The 20,055-nt window shown below is 37.2% G+C and overlaps 1 non-coding gene across 1 annotated transcript; it reads left to right on the top strand.

Annotated features, from left to right (window-relative positions):
• The first annotated feature begins 18,678 nt into the window (after positions 1 to 18,678).
• On the top strand, positions 18,679 to 18,781 carry LOC124628682 (U6 spliceosomal RNA). The gene has a single exon (XR_006983294.1). It is a non-coding gene; the product is annotated as a U6 spliceosomal RNA (small nuclear RNA).
• The last annotated feature ends 1,274 nt before the right edge of the window (positions 18,782 to 20,055 follow it).

Genomic DNA, 20,055 nt, shown 5'->3' with positions numbered 1-20,055 from the left:
TTTGAATAAGGCTTTCCTTTGCTTTAGTGTTTTAACCATCTGGGGTCTTCAAACGTGACCACACGTTCTGCTGGATTTTTTCCTCATGACTGCAGAAACAACTTAAAATACGCCATCATTTTTGGCCATACAGATAAGTGTAAGACATCATTAGAAACTATAAAGGGTCTATATTTATTTGTGTACACTCACAATAACAAAATCTTCTGCTTTTGGGAAATAAAGAAAATAAACAGTGTGCGCTTTCAGCTGTCTCTGTGTCAGCGAGAAACTTTCTGAAACACGTCACAAAAATGAAGTGTAACTCAGCGGATACTTATCACAAAACATGAAACACTAATTATAATTATAATTACTAATGATGTAAAACTTCATGAAGACTTGTGGAACTTGTGTTTGTCAAAAGGAATTATACTTCTGCTGGATGATGAATAAATGGAAAATAATCTACATGAAGCAAGTTGACTGGATACTGGCTGGCACATACTATATTCATTTACTATATTCAGATAAGTGAATGTGTGTGTTCCTCGTACGAGTTAACATTTAGTCTGTGCTTTTGTTTTTCTTTATCATTTTTAATAGAGTTATTTTAATGTATGCTTTAAAACGGTGGGCAAACAGTTGTTTTTGTTTTAGAATGTAATATTTATATTTTAATATATATTATATTTTTGCACATGTGTAGCATAGCCGACATAAATACATTCACTATATATGTTTTCTTTGACTTTAGTTTTCACATTGTTTGGAGGACCAAATCGGGCAACGAAATTCTTAATCCTGTGATGAGCAATCAGCCAGTCCTGCTTAAATTAAAAAGAAGTGCCTTGTACCTACACCAGTCTAGCATGGTCCAGGGATGGTTCACCCAAAAATAAAAATTGTCAACTACTTACAAAGTTTATACCTGCTTCATTGAATTTGTCTATGTAAGTCTTAAGAATGAACATAAATAGATTTAACTTGTGAATAAAAGAACTTTATTCATATAAATCTTGTGAGAATCATACATCAATCTGATTTCATTGGCACAGCCATGTAGTATCTAGTATAGAGGTTGTTGATAGTGTTGTGTACATGTTGCTACATTGTACATGGTGTTTATCATAATTAATTTGGGGTAGATAGCCCAATGCTGTTTGTGAGAAATAAGTATTTTTGCCCACAATATCTTGTAAATTTTTTTCATTATAAAATGCTTGAATGCCTTTTTCCATTTCTTTTCTTCACCAAACACCTTAGGAGATGGTTCATCCTAAAATGCACAGATCACCATCATCACCACACCTGTATCCCATCTGGACATCCAGAACCAGCTGTCATGCACCTTGTCATTACAAATGTTATGGAATTTTGTTCTACTAGAGCTCATTCTAATCTTTATTTGAGACTGGTATTGTGTAGAGCAGCATTTCCCAACCTTTTTTCAGTCAAGGCACCCTTTGAAAATGCTAGACAGCGTTAAACCTGGTTTATACTCGACATGTCCGGCAAAAATGAAGTCATTGCTGAGTGGGCGGTTGAGCGTGTTGAGTGTGCGAGGCCACATTTCTCGAGGCGGTTTGTATGGCATTTTTTGCAACTTTCTGCACCGCACTGCTTCCAGAAATGAATGACTTGGAGGCGACTCTTGCCGGAAGTTACGATTGTACAGGTATCTCTATAATCCATCCATGCGGGACCATATAGAGAGCCAGGTGGCACAAAATTCATAGAAAGGTTTTTAAAATAGTGATTTGGATTTGCTTCGTACATACTGCTGAGATAATAAAGCCAAAACTGAAAGTTTTTTGGGGTGCACCATGTTTTCATTCATCAGTATCTTCTCACATAAACACAGTCACTACACTACACCATCAGATACGTTGATTACACCTCATTCTGCTGTCTTTATACACAGAGACATTTACACTGATGGTGAACATACAGAGTGATCATTCTGTATTATCTTTCTTTTGTCTCTGTACATAAAGAGGCATTTACACTGATGGTGAACACACAGAGTGATCATTCTGTAATATCTTTCTTTTGTCTCTGTACATAAAGAGATATTTACACTGATGGTGAACATACAGAGCAATCATTCTGTAATATCTTAATTAAATGTGAGAAATGTGAGAAATGACATTTGCAGGAAGCTCCCACTTTTTGCTGATGTCTACAGTAATTGCTAACATTTAGCCTAGAAAATGAGCCTACAATAAATAATAACTCTATTTAATGAAAGTAAAGGTCCATGTTTAATAAAAATTCTTAATGGAATGAATAAAATGAATTGAGGTTGTTTAGTTTAGTTTTATACATGTGATCATATTTATAGCTGTGTTTTGTTGTAATGTGACAAGTGATAATCTCAAGGTTTATTGGGTGTTATATGATTATTATATGATTCTTTGCTTTTTTTCATACTGTGGGTTTTAGTGAAGTTTACTGAAAACAAACATCAACAACAATAAACACAACAATTCCTCCTCATCATTCAGCAACTCCATGCGAGACGCCATGTTTGAAAGCGTTGCTTTGGTTGTTCCGATAACTACTTCTTCTCTCTCATCTACTTCCTGTTGGTTTATAGGACGATTACTCAGAGTCTCCCCTTTTCGGTTCAAAGAATATTACACTGACAAGCGCGTCAAGTTTAAACGCCTCGTCCATTTTGGAAGGTGCACACGCAGTCAGTGGAGGCTCGTGCTGCGGAGCCAGGCGGAAGTATAAACAAGGCTTTAGATCCATGAGGATGAAGTTGATGGCCCAGAAGCATCTGGAGCTTTTCTTTTAAGGAATCTGTCCATATTATTTTGTACTACACATGCATCGTCACACGCTAATGATTAGGATAAAACACACACATGCGTTACGCATACTGATGTTGATGTGCTGCTGACCGGTCAGGGGGGAGGGGGAGGGAATTGGTATTATTATAAATATAATTTATTATTATTGTTATGCGTGTACGTCTGTCTTATTATATCTGTGTCTGTGTTATTATGTCAGACATCAGATATTTCTCATCTATATTAAATGTTTTCCACACATTTGATCATTTTAGAAAATGTTTGAAGGATTTTTTACACACACCCCTGCTCTCATCAGACGGAACCCCGGTTGGGAAACGCTGGCTTAGTTACTCATCTGACCAATGTATTTCTCCAGATCTCCAATCTGAGATGGTGGTTCTGTCCCAAACGTTATCTTGTCATCTGGAGCCATCAAATGTGGTCTTGAGGGCTTAAGAATGTTTGAGTGTTCATGAGGTGTTATTCTTATGATCAGCTGGAACGATGAGTCGGTGTAGAAATGTAAGTTTTATTTGGTTTAATGAAATGCAAATGAAATGGGAAGTTAACTCCATTACCAGTAACACACATCTACATGTTTAAGCTGAATACGCACAATATGCTGACTGCTATTGTACCAATTAGCTAGCAGGCTATTAACTAATTGCTCACTACTAAGCTCTTTCTCCTTGACAGAATCAGCCCATTGTAATGATAAACAATCTGAGGCTGTGAGCAGTTAAGAAGTTAAAGTAAGTCATTCTCTTCAAATGCTATTGAGCTTTAAATTATGGTATATTTTATGTATGAGCCCATTCGGTAGTGAAATACAACCTCAAATTTTGAATTTGATGGCAGCAACACATCGAAAAAAAGTTGGAACAGGGCCATGTGTACCACTGTGTAGCATCCCCTCTTCTTTTAACAACACTCTGTGTACGTCTGGGAACTGAGGAGACCAGTTGCTAGAGTTTTGGGAGAGAAAGGTTGTCCCATTCGAGTCTGATACAGGATTCTAGCTGCTCAACAGTCCTGGGTCTTCTTTGTCGTATTTCTCGTTTCATGGTGTGCCAAATGTTTTCAATTGGTGAAAGGTCTGGACTGCAGGCAGGCCGGTTCAGCACCTGGACACTTGGTTCAGCACCTGGATTCGTCTGACCACAGAATAGTTTTCCACTTCACCTTGGTCCATTTTAAATGAGCTTTGGCCCAGAGAAGACGGCAAAGAACATGTTCACATACTGCTTTTTCTTTGCATGATAGAGCTTTAACCAGCATTTGTGGATGGCATGGTGAACTGTGTTCGTAGACAGTGAGTTCTGGAGGTGTTTCTGAGACCATGCAGTGATTTCCATTATAGAATCATGCCTGTTTTTAATGCAGCGCCGCCTGAGGGCCCACAGATCACGGGCATGTAATACTGATTTCCACCCTCGTCCCTTGCGCACAGCGATTTCTCCAGATTCTTGGAATCTTTTGATGATATTATGCACTGTACGTGATGAGATTTACGTTAAGGAACATTATTCTAAAGTGTATGTGCTCTGCGGACTTTTATATCCCCACCAATGACAAAATCTAACCCACACCCTTATAAATTTTAAATGTAAACCTGAGCTGAATGGAGCTTGACTGCTCTCGTGTGGCCTAACTGGGGAACTGAAATTTCTCAAAATCAGTATTCTGTTATGGGGCCTTTATATTTAAGTCTATACTTGTAGTAGGTACCCAAGAGGTAGGTAATAATAATAATAATAATAATAATAATAATAATAATAATAATAATAATAATGTTGGAGTTAGACCAGATATTTTGGGTTATTTTGATTATAGGTTTCACGGATGAAGTTACTGAAGTTAAGGAGAAGTACTGAAAATAAAGTTATAGCCTTGCTGAATAAACGGAGAATAAGGCTGCATTAGGGAAATAATAGTAATATACTTAATATACTTTCATAGCAGCGCTGATGAAATACATATACTTGTAAAAAAAAAAAAATAATAATAATAATAATAATAATAATAATAATAATAATAATAAAAACAGAGAACATGTTTAACCTTTCTTGCTTGCTTTGAATTTTCACATAATTATTAATTTAGCAGCTGTTTTTACAATTCAAGAAGTCAAGTATAAGTCTATATGGAGAGAGAGAGAGAGAGAGAGAGAGAGACAGACAGACAGACAGAGAGAGAGAAGGGGGACAGTGAACCATAATGACATCATGTACAGAGTTCTAGCAAGATGGTATGATTGACAGTTTTTAGAAGTCATTTGCACTTCCTAATAATACACGTATGAATAGTACTACAAGAAATAGTAATTATAATCACAATCATAACAATACTAATGGTAATAATTATAATAACAACAACAGAACGAAATAAGAAAGAAACTACAGAAGAAAGAATAAAAGGTGGTGAAGTAAAAATGATAAAGTGAGTTTCAGGCAACCTTCCCCCAACCGTTGTAGTTTAAAGCTGCAGCATGCAAGTCTATATCTTTGCAGCAGAGATGCCCAGGCTAGGGCCCGCGGGCCAAAATTAGTAAGGCACTCTCTCACTGGCAGTTCAAGGTACTGTTGGATGAGATGGATGCGCAAAATGGTGATGTGTTGTACCACCAGGAGGTTAGATGGCTGAGCCGAGGAAAAGTTCTCAGGAGATTTTTTGATCCGCGTGATGAGATCAGAGCTTTTCAGGAAAGCAAGATTAGTAGTATTCAAGTGCCCATGGATAAGAAATGGCTTTCTGACCTGGCTTTCCTGGTGGACATTACAGAGCTGCTCAATGTTTTAAATGTTCAGCTCCAGGGAAAAGACCAGGTTATCACCCAGTTTTTTGATCATGTCAAAGCCTTCAAACAAAAACTACTGCTGCTCAGAAGACATCTCTCAGCAGGTAACATTCACAATTATAATATTCACAATAGATTTATGTGCAGTTATTATTATTATTATTATTATTATTATTATTACTCATATTTATTTTGCTTTTATATCCAGTGGTGTCAGCTTTGGTTTTTTTGTTAATCAAGTTGATAAAATTTGTGTCAAAGTTCTCTTAAATTATCATGGATTAATTTGGATTAAGTTTTGTCAGCTATTTATTCTATTTGCCTCCCTCTGTTTTTACATGCCTGCTTTTCTCTTCTTTCACTCCCAGTCTCACACTGTTCCCCTGTCTCTCTCTCTCTCTCTCTCTCTCATTCCCACTCCCACGTCCAGGAAATTTAGCCCATTTTCCCTGTCTTAGAGAGGCAGGCATGATGAAAGAGGAGGTACCCGAGTATAATGCTGTTCTCAGCAACCTTATCCAGGAGTTTGACCGTCGCTTTGAGGACTTCAGACACAATGCTACTGACTTTGAGTTGTTTGCTCAACCCTTCACCATCAGTGTGGACACAGTCAGTGATGATCTGCAGATGGAACCAATTGAGCTTCAGTGTGATTCAGAACTCAAACACAAGTTCAGGTCCCTTCCCTTGACAGACTTCTACAAATGTGTCCCAGCAAACAGGTACCCAAAGATGTGCAAACAGGCACAAGTGATGCTGTCTCTGTTTGACAGTACCTACCTCTGTGAACAGACTTTCAGTCTGATGAACTTGAACAAGTGTAAACTGAGAATCAAACTAACTGACACTCACCTACATAATATCCTGACTTTGTCAGTAAGTCAGCTGCAGCCCAATTTGGAAAAAAATTTTGAAAAATAAGGTCCAGCTTTATGTGTCTCATTTGAGGTCACTGATGTTGCAGGCATGTGGCTGTATTGCTTATAGCTTGAATAGTTGTATTAGGCATTGAACATGTTGTATTATAAATGGGATTGTTTCTATGTTTTCATTATACTATAAGTTTCATTGAACTATAAAACTCTGAAAATAAAATTGCATTAGTTAAGCAGATTACAGACTAATGTTTCCTATTTATTTAATTATTTTTTAAATAATATGAAAATCATAAATGAGGAGAACCATGACAACTTTCATTTTAATATAATACAGTTTGGTATAATGCAACATTAACTTTCGGCCCACGGCCCTCAATCAAGTTTGATTTTGGCCCCTCATAGGAAAAATTTTGGGCACCTCTGTTCTGTGTGTAACGTGTAAAATGGGAACATGAAAGGAATATTCTAAAAGCGACTCATGTAAACACCTTACATCACAATACTGTCTTATTCAGAATAAGGTCAATAATTAGATTATGTTTACATGGACAGCAATAGTCAGTGTTATGCTGAAAGATGACATTCCTCTTCATCTTAAGTGTTTAAGCAGAACCCTTAAGGTTTTGGAGCTATTCATTATTCCCTCCACCCTGATTAAAGCCCCAGTTCCAGCTGAAGAAAAACAGCAACAAATTATGATGCTGTATAAAACATACAATGATAATTTATGAAAAGTATAAAAATCTGTATAAAACTCCCAAGAGCTCAACAGATGATACAATCACTAGAAGACACTAAACATCCTGACTGGGAGACCTCACTCAGTCTGGATCGGGAGCAGCACCTCCAGCACCACCACACAGAGCAAATTCTACATAATCTGAAAACAAAACGCATCCCCAGTGTGAGGATTGAACTCATGACCTTCAGATTGTAAGTCTGACATGCTACCTACTCTGCTAACAAGGCTGAAAAGGTGACACCAAACAGAAATTAATAAATAAACAAGTGTGTAACCATGGCATATAAAATGAATAATGATGGTGTATAAAGAGTATAAAAATCTGTATGAAAGTCCCAAGAGCTCAATAGACGACACAATCGCCACCACCCTCCATCTGGCCATGGACAAAAAGGACACATACATTCAAATGGTCTTCATAGAACAGTTAATTTCAGCGTTCAACACAATCATTCCTCAGCACCTGATTGAAAAGGCAATCCAGTCAGGGCCTGTAGACCTCCCTCTGAAACTGGATGCTAGACTTCTTGACTGGGAGACCTCACTCAGTCTGGATCGGGAGCAGCACCACCACACAGAGCAAATTCTACATAATCTGTAAACAAAACCCATGCCCTGTGTGAGGATTGAACTCACGACCATCAGATTATGATACTGACACTCTAAATCAGGGGTATCCAATCTTATCCAGAAAGGGCCAGTGTGGGTGCTGGTTTTCATTCCAACCAAGCAGGAGTCACACCTGATTCCATCTGTTTAATCAGTTGAGCGTGGCTTTCAATAGACTCAGGTATGGCTTCTGCTTGGTTGGCATGAAACCCTGCACCCACACCGGCCCTTTCCAGATAAGATTGGACACCCCTGCTCTAAATATTCCGCTTACAACGCTGAAACTGAACAACACAACAGAAATTAATAAATAAGCAAGTGTGTAACTACGGTGTATAAAACATATAACGATGGTGTATAAAAAGTATAAAAATCTGTATGAAAGCCGTAAGAGCTCAACAGAAGACACAATCGCCACCACCCTCCATCTGGCCATGGACAAAAAGAACACAAGAAAACAAGGTGCAGACACTACTGATTGGCTGACACACCCTTATACTTTGATGTCCAGTCCGATCTAATTATACAGCTTAATTGCATACTTGGAACTTCACAGAGAATGTTTTGGAAGCTTTACCTCTCTAAGATGCAACAAACATCTGCAATATATTATAGGAAAGATAAATGCCCATCAAAGTGTGACAGGCAACAGAAACTAATGAACAAGCAAGTATGTAATGTTCGTGTATAAAATGTGTGCATTTATACAACTTACTTATGTACTTGGAAGCTTATGTAGTTGGAGACCCGTGGAGACTTGGGATATGACCCGAGACTCCACCTTCAGAGTAGGTGACAAGGCGACCCTAAGAACAGCAAGGGCCTAACTCTTACCGGGCCATTATAGAATCAAAGCGCCTCAAGGACAGAGGCGACATGCGGCACATTTGGCAGGGCATCCAGGCTATCACCAACTATAGGACATCACCTGCCTGTGACAGTCAGTGCGTTTACATGAACAACAATTATCCACTATTAACCCGATTAAGAAAATACTCTGATTAAGAAACTACCATGTAAACAGCAATTTTTAATTACTTTAATCCGATTAAGGTGATGACGTAATGACATGTGCCGTTAATCTAATTATGTCCTATAACATGTAAAACGGGTACATGAAAGGAGTATTTTAAAAGTGACTCATGTAAACACCTTAATCACATTATTATCTTACTCAGAGTAAGGTCCATAATTAGATTACTGCTGTCCATGTAAATGTGGTCAGTGATACCGGTCAGTTGTATGAACAACTCATACGCTCGGTTTGAGGTGCAGAATGATGTGGCTGTGAGGATCACAGGACCAAGCTGGCCGACAAAAATTAATAAGTAAGCAAGTATGTGAGTAAAAAAATAAGATTAATTAATTGTTACAGCCATTTTGTTCATGATTGTGTATAAAAATGTGGTTAATTTGCAGAGATCATGTCAGAGGCCTAAAACCTAATTATTTTTTTTTTGATTTGGTAAAATAAACAACTAGGTTTCTAAAGCTAAACTGATTTTTACTACTTTCAGTGGCTGGTTACATCAATTGTGTTCTTCTTCTTTTTTTTTTTCTTTTTTTTTTTTAATTGAATAGTATCATTTTCACATTCATATGGAAAGGTAAAACACCTTGTGTGTCCAAGAGTATTTTTACACCATGCTAAGTCTCTTTGCCGTATGGTAGCTTCAAAACTTTTGTAGCTTCAAAACTCACAACCTTCAGATTATGAGACTGACTAAATTATAATTTAATTAAGGGCTGTTAATTATAATTTGTTACTTCAGGGTACATAAATACAGTGGTTTTGATTGGATGAATATTGAAATATTTTTTTTTTTAAATGTTATATTCACTTAGGGGCTATACCAAAAGGTTTCATTAATTGTGGGACGTTTTCCTGGAATATATTGCAAGACGTATCAAGTTAACTGCCACGCCTTTGTGACAACTGATTATTATTTTTTTAGTTGGTTACATTTATATAGTGCTTTTCAAAACACCTAAAGTGTTTTACATTGTATGGGGGGGAATCTCCTTAACCACCACCAGTGTGTGTCATCCACCTGGTTGATGCAACGGCAACCATAGTGCACCAGAACGCCCACCACACACCAGCTATTAGTGGAGAGAATAGGAGAGTGATGTAGACCATAATTATTATTATTATGATTTTTTTTTTTTTTACTGTTCTTTTCGAAATAGCAGGGGGAAAACATTATTCAACATCATATTAATTTTTAGTTGTCTTTTTTTCTCCTTTTTTCTGTACAAAGGTGGGAATGAACACTGTCTTCTTCTTCTTATTATTATTATTATTATTATTATTATGATGATGATGATGATGATGATGATGGAACAAAATGAAGAAAGGTTTTTTTCTTGTTTGTTTGTTTTTTTTTACTTTTAACATTTTTAACACAAAATAAATAAATATTTGTACTCACTATCATTTATTGACTGCATCCCAAAACCACAAATCTGTAGTATTTGATTTTTGGACATAAGTCTTTTTGTTGTTAGTTAATGTTATTATGTAAAACCAGGTAATGTACTGGAAAGGCCTCAGAATGGATTTTAATGTCCTCAGCATTTCTAAAAAAGGGAGAGAAAAGAAAACAAACACACACACACACACGCACACGCGCACACACACACACACACACACACACACACACACACACACACACACACATACTGCACAGAGCGCAAAGTTTATGCCTGTTCCAGAAATTTAGGCTTTGGTGACACCTAATGTTTCAAAAAACACTTGTGACTACATTTTATTTGCTTACTGCGTAGTGGTGGAATGTATAATTTATCGTATATAATCATATATCATATCCTAAGTGGTTTTCTTAATCCATTTATTTTCATTAATATTTAAAATATAACATTAAACTAATTCTCACTCCCATGCAGCATCTCTTCAGCTTTAATGTGATGATCATTGTGATCAGTGTTAATCATTCAAGCTCATGCCAGTTAGTTGGCATCCTTTTTAGCCTTTTTGCCTGCCTAACTTTACATAGTTCAACCAGAACCAGCCTGATTATCTAGACTGTTGAAACTGACCAGCTGGAACGATCTTGAAAGTGACCAAAACCCATCTAAATCTGTCTAGATAGTTAAGACCAGCTAACTTTCCTAGACTGTTTTTTTCCCCCAGCAGGGACTGCATTCTGGTATACATCCTTATAAATAAGCAACTCACACTTATCAATGCAACGGCACAGATCACATTTTTTCACACCGACAGCAAGAAATCCAAGCACTGTCCAACTCAGACATGCACAGTAATGGCACAAGGCTTTTTTTTTTAATGGTAATGAGTCTTTATCATGGATGACTCATTATCATTCATTTTTATTTTCTCAGTCGAATTAGTGCTGGCAAGTGTTGAACTAATTGCTGAACTAATTCATAAGCCAACTTTCATCCTCTGACAAAAATCATACTGGTCATATTGGTAAAATGTACACTGACTATGATTAGAGGTAACATTATTAGACCATTTTCTGTCAATTGAGACTGGCAGAATGGAGACCATTCACTTATACAGACAAATGCCATTCAGTACTATATATTAGGGATGCACCGAAATGAAAATTCTTGGCCAAACCCGAATATAATGAAAAACTTCGCATTTTTTCCATTTATTTTGCCTTTTTTTCTTCACCATTGCATCAATTAAATAGTCAAAATGTGCTTTTTACTATTTTGTCTTGCTTTTCAAAGAAAAAATCAATTACAAAAACTACAATTTCAAAATATTTATTTAACACTGAACTTTTTTTTTTTTCATTCCAGCAGACATAAGCTACAAAACAAGGCACAATATAACTTTAAATAAATAAATTAGTAAAATAAAATATTTTGATATGGTCATCTTTGAGCCCCCCTTGAATAGTCTATGTTAGGCCTATATCTGACTGCTGAAAGAATGGAACACTCTGTAGCCTACAACAAAAAAGTGCATTGACAAGAGAGCAAAAAAGTGGATGGACCCACAACAAATGAATAATCATCCTAGACATATGCCTACTTCTTTAGGAAAAGTGGCAGGTTCTTATTTATGAAAAGTACCTTCTCTACTTTCCCACATTCAAGTCGGTTCCTCTTCTCATCGAGGACATGAGATGCAGCACTAAACAGTCTCTCGCTGTCAGTGCTTGTGCATGGAGCAGACAAGTAGGATCGGAATCGTCAAATATTTAATTATTGCATTTTATTGATAGTTGCTCATTTCAGAACAATTATGCCTCAGAGATAATGAAATGATTAAAAACCAGCGCAGGCCTAGGCTACTATTTTTGCTAATAAGAGCGGCTTTACGGATTATAAACTGTATCAATCTCTAATTTGTGACATATTTTTATAACACTAAATGTTTGTTGTTGTTGAGTTTAAAACTACACTTCCCATAAGCTTTCCAACATGACTAAGGTTAGCTTAATTTCCAGAGAAATCATCTTGCTTATTTATACAAATCTTTGAGCTCTGAGGAGCAGCACCGTGCGGCGTTGTCATCACAAGCATCCTCCTCCTTCTCAGCTGGACACTCAAGCTCTCAATGCAGATCTCACTAGCCAATGAGAGTATAGCACTGTTAAGCCCCGTCCACAGGAAATGTTTTTTCCTTCTGTTTTTGTGTGTATATCTCACTAAATTGTTTCAGAAATTAAAACAAAATCTAAGATAAAATAACGGCAACCTGAGTAAACACAAAATACAGTTTTTAAATGATAATGCTATTTATGGAATTACAAAAGTTATCCAATACCAACTGGGCCTGTGTGAAAATGTATTTGTCCCCGTAGTTAGTAATTCCCCAAATCTATGGAACCGCATTGATAATGGGGTTCAGCTGGACTAGACACAATCAGGCCTGATTACAGCAAACTCTGTTCAATCACATCAACACTTAAATAGAACTTTTTCAACAGCATGAAGTTGGTTAAAAGGTCTTACCCAGTAACACACTATGGCAAACCTGAAAGAAATTCCAGAGATGATGAGGAAGAAGGTGATTGAAATACATCAGTCTGGGAAGGGTTACAAAGCTCAGGTGCTGAACGAATAATAAAAGATGTTTACATTGTCAACAGCCACAGCTACAACCACAAGTTACTAAGTTGATTTTAAATTGTGCAAGCAAAATCCGTCTGCAGAGACGATTACGCCTCCGTATGACGGTGACTGAGGTCTTGTTGGGCATAAAAGGAAACATTAACAAGAACAAATGTAACAATGTAAAATGTACCAATTCATTTTTATTATCTGTTTGACATAATTTGCACTCAACCGGAGAAAAGCATATATTTCTGGTTAGTACAATACCGCAAGTTTGCCATTTGAGACAATACTACCCTTCTAAATTTCATACACTAGACAGCAGAGTGTATAGTGCATAGTATAAGTGTATAGTTTATAATATGTCATTTGGGACACACTGCAAGTATTGGGTGAGTTTAAAATGCAGAATTCATACAAATATACAAATGAGATATTTACTTTTGTACATGAGCATAATTAATGTCACATGATCTATTGTAAAAGGGTGTGTACACCAGGTCAGTGTAAGTTTTTTTTTTTTCTTTTCTTTTCTTCCTCCCCACCCCCCAATTTTTTCTCACTTAAGTTAGGTGCTATATCACTTTAAAGGTGGAAAAACATTTGGCATGGTGTATCTTAGTTTCATTTTTTGCAATTTTTCATAGGGGTGTGTAGACTTATATCCAGTGTAATACATGTAGTGTTGCAATGAGGAACATTACACTGATCATTACACAAATATGGACAGCTGAAAATGTATAAACACTCAGCCCTCTGCTTTCTATATGCCTTGAACGCATCTTCACCGACCACCTTTTATCAGATTTCATGAATAGGCCTAATAATGTAGCTGTGAGCAAAGACGATTAGAAAATCATATGAACTTGCTTTACATCATATTTACATTTACTCACTGAGAGGACAAACACTTTTCTGTTTGCCACTTGGGAGCCCTACATTTCCTTTTTATGTAACTCTTTTGAAATGAAATGTACTTGTGGAAGTATGTGGAATAATTTTAACACAGATACTTTATACTTGAGAAGACTTTGTAGTAATAATAATTTGTAATGGCATGATTTTGCATTATTTTCTATTGATGAATCCCTAAAGATATTTTACATTGTTTATAGTGTGCTGTTCAGGTCCTAGAACATTTATAATGTTATGGTATATTTAGTGAGCATATACTGTGGCTTGCATAAATATTCACCCCCTTGGATTTTTCCACATTTTGTAGTGTTACTACTTGGATTTAATTGGGATTATAGAATGTCTTGAGCCATACAAAATAGTCATAATATTGATATAGGTGGGAAAGAATCTAGGTATTTTATTATTTGTAGGGGGGAAAAAAACTAAAACAAACTTGTGATTTCATAAGTATTCACCCCCATTGGTATGAAAACCCTAAAGTAGTTCTTCTGCCATTAGAAGTCACATGTATAGTTGAAGTTGAAGGGTCCACCTATGTGCAACTAAAATGTAATGAACTCAATACATAACAAACAGCATAATGAAGACCAAGTAGGTATAAAAACATGAACAGTATCAATCAAAAAAAATGCCCCAAACTTTGAACATCCCATGGAGCATTATTAAATTTGTTATAAAGAAACGGAAAAAGTATGGCACAACCAAGGCTCTACCAATAGGTAGCAGTCACTCAGAAGTCCCTGACCCAGTAAGGGGGGATAAATCAATGAAGCAGCAAAGAGGGGAAGGCTAGCTCAACATAATGCTACCACCCTCATGCTTCAATGTGGGGACAGTGTTCTCTGGGTGATGAGCAGTGTTGGGTTTCAGCCAAACATAGCGCTTTGCGCTAGTCAGAAAGTTCCATTTTTATCTTATCAGACCAGAGAACTTTTTTTCCTTGTTTGCTGAGTCTCCAACTCCAGAAGCGTGTTTTCATAAGGCTCACACTCCTCCCAACTTATTGAATTCTCCAGCTCCTTCAGAGTTACACTTGACCTCATGGGCACTTCTCTGGTGTGAATACTTATGCAGTCCCAATTTTTGTGTGTATGTGTGGCTTTTTTATGTATTTATTTTTATTTGTAAATGATTTGGCAAACAATATAGATTTTTTGGGCTATATTTTGGGTTATTTTGTGTAGCCTCATTATCCTCATTACGTTCATCTTAGTTCCAGGTTATTACACTCAAAATGTGGTATAATTTAAGGGAGAGATCCTTATGCAAGGAACTATATACTGAATATAAAGCCGTTTCAGCTTTAGCCGTTGTTTTGTGGGATTAAATTTAAAAATCCTGTTTGAAGATGAGCTCATAGTGGATTACTGTGATGAATTATGAGCTCGGTTTTCTACGCGTAAGAAAGTGACAGTTTTTTTTTTTACACTTTTCGGACAGCATAATGCAGAGACTGTATAACACTACGGGCTCAGTAACTTTTAAAAATGTTCAAATACTAAATCTTTATAGCAATAATACCTCGATGATACTCCTCGTTATTTTGTTCAGGACTGTTTCTTTTCTTTAGTGGAGGCATTATTATTCTAAATAGCAGCTCTTTTTCCTCAGAATCGGTTCCCACACACTTGTTTGCACACACCCTGTGTATTTATTTATTTATTTATTTTGCATCTTCTGTTTTATTTTGTTTTATTGTTTATTTTAAGCTCTCTTAGATTAGCTGTGGCACTGACATCACTGTGACTATTTTTCTCTCTGCTGGGAACATGGCCGGGATGATAATTACCCCCTTTCTGCGCATTATTTTCAAGTTTCATACGGCGCTTCTACAGCCCGGACTCCATGTTTGGCAAGGCCGTGCCGTAATTTGCGGCGACTCAGATGGACTTAAATGGCCATTTCCCTCAAGTCCATTCCGTATTTCGTGTCTCGTGTGCTGAGGCTGACTCGAAGCGCTTTTGTTAAACATTTCTAGCAAAATGCATTGAACTTTGACCTGCTTCTGAATCAGTGTACACTCCCTGCTACAGAAAGATGCTTTGCATTCTTGAGTACATTAATATAGTAAACTAATGTTGTACTGTAACTGGGTTGCCCTTATTACGACTGTAACTACTTTTTCTCCCCCTCTGTGTTCTGTTTTCTGCAGACATTATTGACATTCCTGAAAACATTTCCTATTGCAAAGTCCTTCAAGTAGCAGACTTTAGTGGAAACCCTTTGACAAAGTAATTGAAAGATGTCTGTTACACTTCTCACATAAACATTTAACACATTTGAACTTTTATATCTCTGACTACAGTTGGCAAATCATCGGTTAGATTTATTAGTGATTGACCTCCTTTATTATTATGGTTCTTTTTCCGAGTAGGGCCTGATGATGAAGCAGCTGTGTGCATTTTGTGTGTCTTTCCCCCTCCATCTAAATTGTTTGATTTCAATTTCTCCATTTTAATCCATCTGTGCATACATTTAGCCTTTTCAGCAGTTCTCTTGCTGCGTTTATGAGAACCATGGGCTCTGATTTAGGGTGATTGCACAGGTTTTTCTGGATTGCTGGTGCTTTTTGCGTGATTAGCAAAAGTGTCCTCGCACTGATTTCGCTGTATGCCGTGCGTGTATGTGCTACTTTTGATCTTATTAGAACCCTGATGGACCTGTGGACTTGACTGTGGTTACTATGATATCCTGATAATTGCTTTTGTTTGGTTTTCAAAATGATTTTGGATTGGATCTCTTTTCTTTATTGTCAGTTTTGTTTGTCCTCTCTGCCACAGTTTTAGACCCTGTTTACATTACTGCATTTTTGTTTTAAAATGGCTCATTAAAATGAAAACGATCCTCATCTACAATGGCATTTCCGCTGTGTTTCCGAAACGTTCTCCGTCCACACTCCACGACCGAATACGCATGTCACATGACCATTCATGCACACTGGGTGTGCGCATACAGGTGTAAACAGGAAGTTGTCACCGGCAGGCGCAACAAACCGGCGTTCCATGTAGGGTTTATGCCGCTTGAAAGGAGGTTTGTTGCTGATTGCTCTAATTGTAGCTCACCTCTTGTGCATGTAGCAGCTGCAGTATGATAAAATACAGAATTTAACTGCACAATGGTTGCTGAGAATGACAACAAAGCCAGCAAATCTTGTGGTTCAGTCTCCGTGTTGTTTTATATACTATCAAGGTAGGGTAATGGTCATGTGGTAGGGGCTTGACGAATCAGGGAAGGATACGCAATGATCCAGAAGACCCAATCAGGGGGCGAATGTGGGCGGAGCCTTCGTTTTCAAAAGTCTTCATTTTGGTCTGTTTACACTGAAACGTGGTCCCGTAGTTTTCAAACTAAACCGGGGTCTTCAGCGTTTCCAAAAGTCTCCGGAGTAGTGTAGCGTCGAAAACGCCAGAGTAGTGGAGACGACATGCGTAACCGTAGCAACAGTTATGCGTTTTAAAACAAAAACTCACCAGTGCAAACAAGGCCTTAGAACTGTTCTTGGCTTTTGTTCAAAGGCATATGCTTCCATGTTTATCCTTGTAATTGTTCGGGTTTTTAGATAGTTTATACTGACATGCATTTTCCCTCCTTTTTATACTGACTACGTTTAGTCTCAGTATTTTATTGTTTTCAATTTTCCATGCAAAACCCTGTAATATTGTAGTAATGTTGCACTGTCTATCTTAAATTTCACACAGATATCACTATACAGATTCAATGATTACGCATTGTGTTAATGACTCCCTTAGGGACATTGTATGAATTTTAACAATAGTTGATTTATGAGGCATGTTTTTTTTGTGTGTGTGGATGAGACGGTGATGCTTTTTCTCAACTTTATCTGCTGAATTTTGAATTGATTGACATTTCATGATTCATTCGTTTCCACAGTTTTTCCCAAGATGTCTTTTGAAAATTTCCATTCCAACATCTCATAAATCATGATTATTATTATGGTTATGGAGCAGAGAATACATCTGCCCACAGGACGTCCACAGCACCCCACCACTTCCCCATGCTGTGGGAGCTTCTATGATGCATTATTCTCATTTAGTACTAACTGTAAATATTAGTTTTATAAAATGTACATTAACCAAAAATATAATAATATAAACAAAGTAATTTAACCCATAAACATTTATATTTACTTATTTAGCAGACACTTTATCCAAAGCGGCTAAATAATTTACCCATAAATTTACAGCAAAATACTGGCAGCAGTGTTTCCAGCCATTTACTGTAATTTTACGGTTTTGATAATGTTTTTACATTTCACAGTTGTTCTGTAATTTCACAGTAAAGTACTTGCAACAATAGTTCCAGCAATAAATCTACAATATAAAAATTGTTATCATACAACTATTTTTATTTACTCTATTGTGTGATGTCTATTAACATCTCTAGTATATGTAGTTTATATTGTACACAAACATCCTTCCATCCATCATCCATCTTCAATACCGCTTATCCTACAAGTTTGCAAGGAACCTAGGGCCCATCCCTAGGGAGCATGGACCCTGGACGGAGTGCCAATCCATCGCAGGGCACAATCACATACACATTCACACACCCATACACTACAGACACTTCAGACATGCCAACCAGCCTATCATGCATGAATGGGATCAAAAGTGGTTGATTCTTTAAAATAAAATAAAATAATAATCAGTATAATTAGATATCACTTCAGAATCATTATTCATTCTTTAAATCTACAGTAAGCACTTTATCTAGTTCAAGGTTGAGGTGGATCCAGAGCCTATCCCTAGTGTGAGGCAGGAATACACCCTGAATGAGACATTGGTCCATCATAGGACAATATTCTCACACATACACACACACACACACACACACACACACACACACACATATTTACAAACTCATCCACACCTAGGGATACTACGGTAGCACATATACTAAAATTGGAACGATATAGAGAAGATTAGCATGCCCCCTGTGCAAGGATGACACCGAAATCGTGAAGCGTTACCACACCTATGGTACATTTAGCATAGCCACTTCACCTACTAGCATGTTTTTGAGAGGTGGGGGGAACTGGAGAATCCAGATGAAACCAAGATGGGCACAGCACTTGCAAAACTCCTTACAGGTAGTAACCCAAGCTCGTATGATTGTGTTCATGTCTGGTATTAACATGTGTCCTGGGTGATCCGATCAAGAGAAGACAGCACTAAGTATAGGTGTGAACGGGATCCAACGTGTCTCGCAGACGTGTTATCATCCAATCACTCAAACCACATTCAGAGGTCGTTTCAGATGCATATGACCAAGTAACATTTGTAGTATGAACACCGAAGCATCTCGATGCATCTCAGACAGCAACAAAGGACCGCATAATCAACTGTGTCGTTGCCCTGGATCACATTGTCGTCTCATCTCCCACTCTTTCATAAGTTTCGTTAGCAGACCAAACGTTTGAAACAGCCTGTGCAGGTACATGAGATGGGATTCACAGGACACTTCTGCTTGAAGACAAATGTAGTGGAAGACTGGCGTAATAAATGTGTGCTACACCCCGTCTCCAGCAGAAATGATGTACAATACAGTGATTTTTCTTCTTTTTTTGGGTATATCTCATACTAAATAGTTCTAGATATTTAAACGAAATACAACAAAAAAACAACGGCAACCTGAGTAAACACACAATATAGTTTTTATTTATGTACTTTTTTATTGAAGCAAAAAATCCAACACCTATCACCCATGTGAAGAATTAATTGCCCCTTAAACTTAAAATTTGGTTGTGCCAATTTTAGCAGTAACAACTGCAACTAAACACTTCCGATAACTGGAGATCAGTCTTTCACAGTGCTGTGGCCCACTGTTCATTGCAGAACTGCTTTAGTTCAACTACAATGGAGGGTTTTTGAGCATAAACTGCCTGTTTAAGGTCCTGCCACAGCATCTCTATTGGGTTCAAGCCAGGACTTTGACTAGACCACTCCAAAACTTTCATTTAGCTTTTTTTTTTACTCCTATGCTTTGGATCATTCAGAATGTTTACATGGACAACAATAATAGTCATACTCGAAAGTAAACTCGAGAGTAAACACAAATCTAATTAAGACATGTGGAGTACTCCTGTTTTAGTTGCATTATCGACGTGTATTACAGACATAAGGTAAAAACCTTAATCACAATAATGTCTTACTCAGAATAAGGTCAGTAATTAGATTGCTGCTGTCCATGTAAACGTAATCATTGTCTTGCTGCATAATCCAGATGCGCTTGAGTTTCAACTTACGGACTGAA

The sequence above is a fragment of the Ictalurus punctatus genome, chromosome 11 (genome assembly GCF_001660625.3).
Source record: "Ictalurus punctatus breed USDA103 chromosome 11, Coco_2.0, whole genome shotgun sequence".
Lineage (NCBI taxonomy): Eukaryota > Metazoa > Chordata > Actinopteri > Siluriformes > Ictaluridae > Ictalurus > Ictalurus punctatus.
This window is presented reverse-complemented; position numbering and strand designations above follow the sequence as displayed.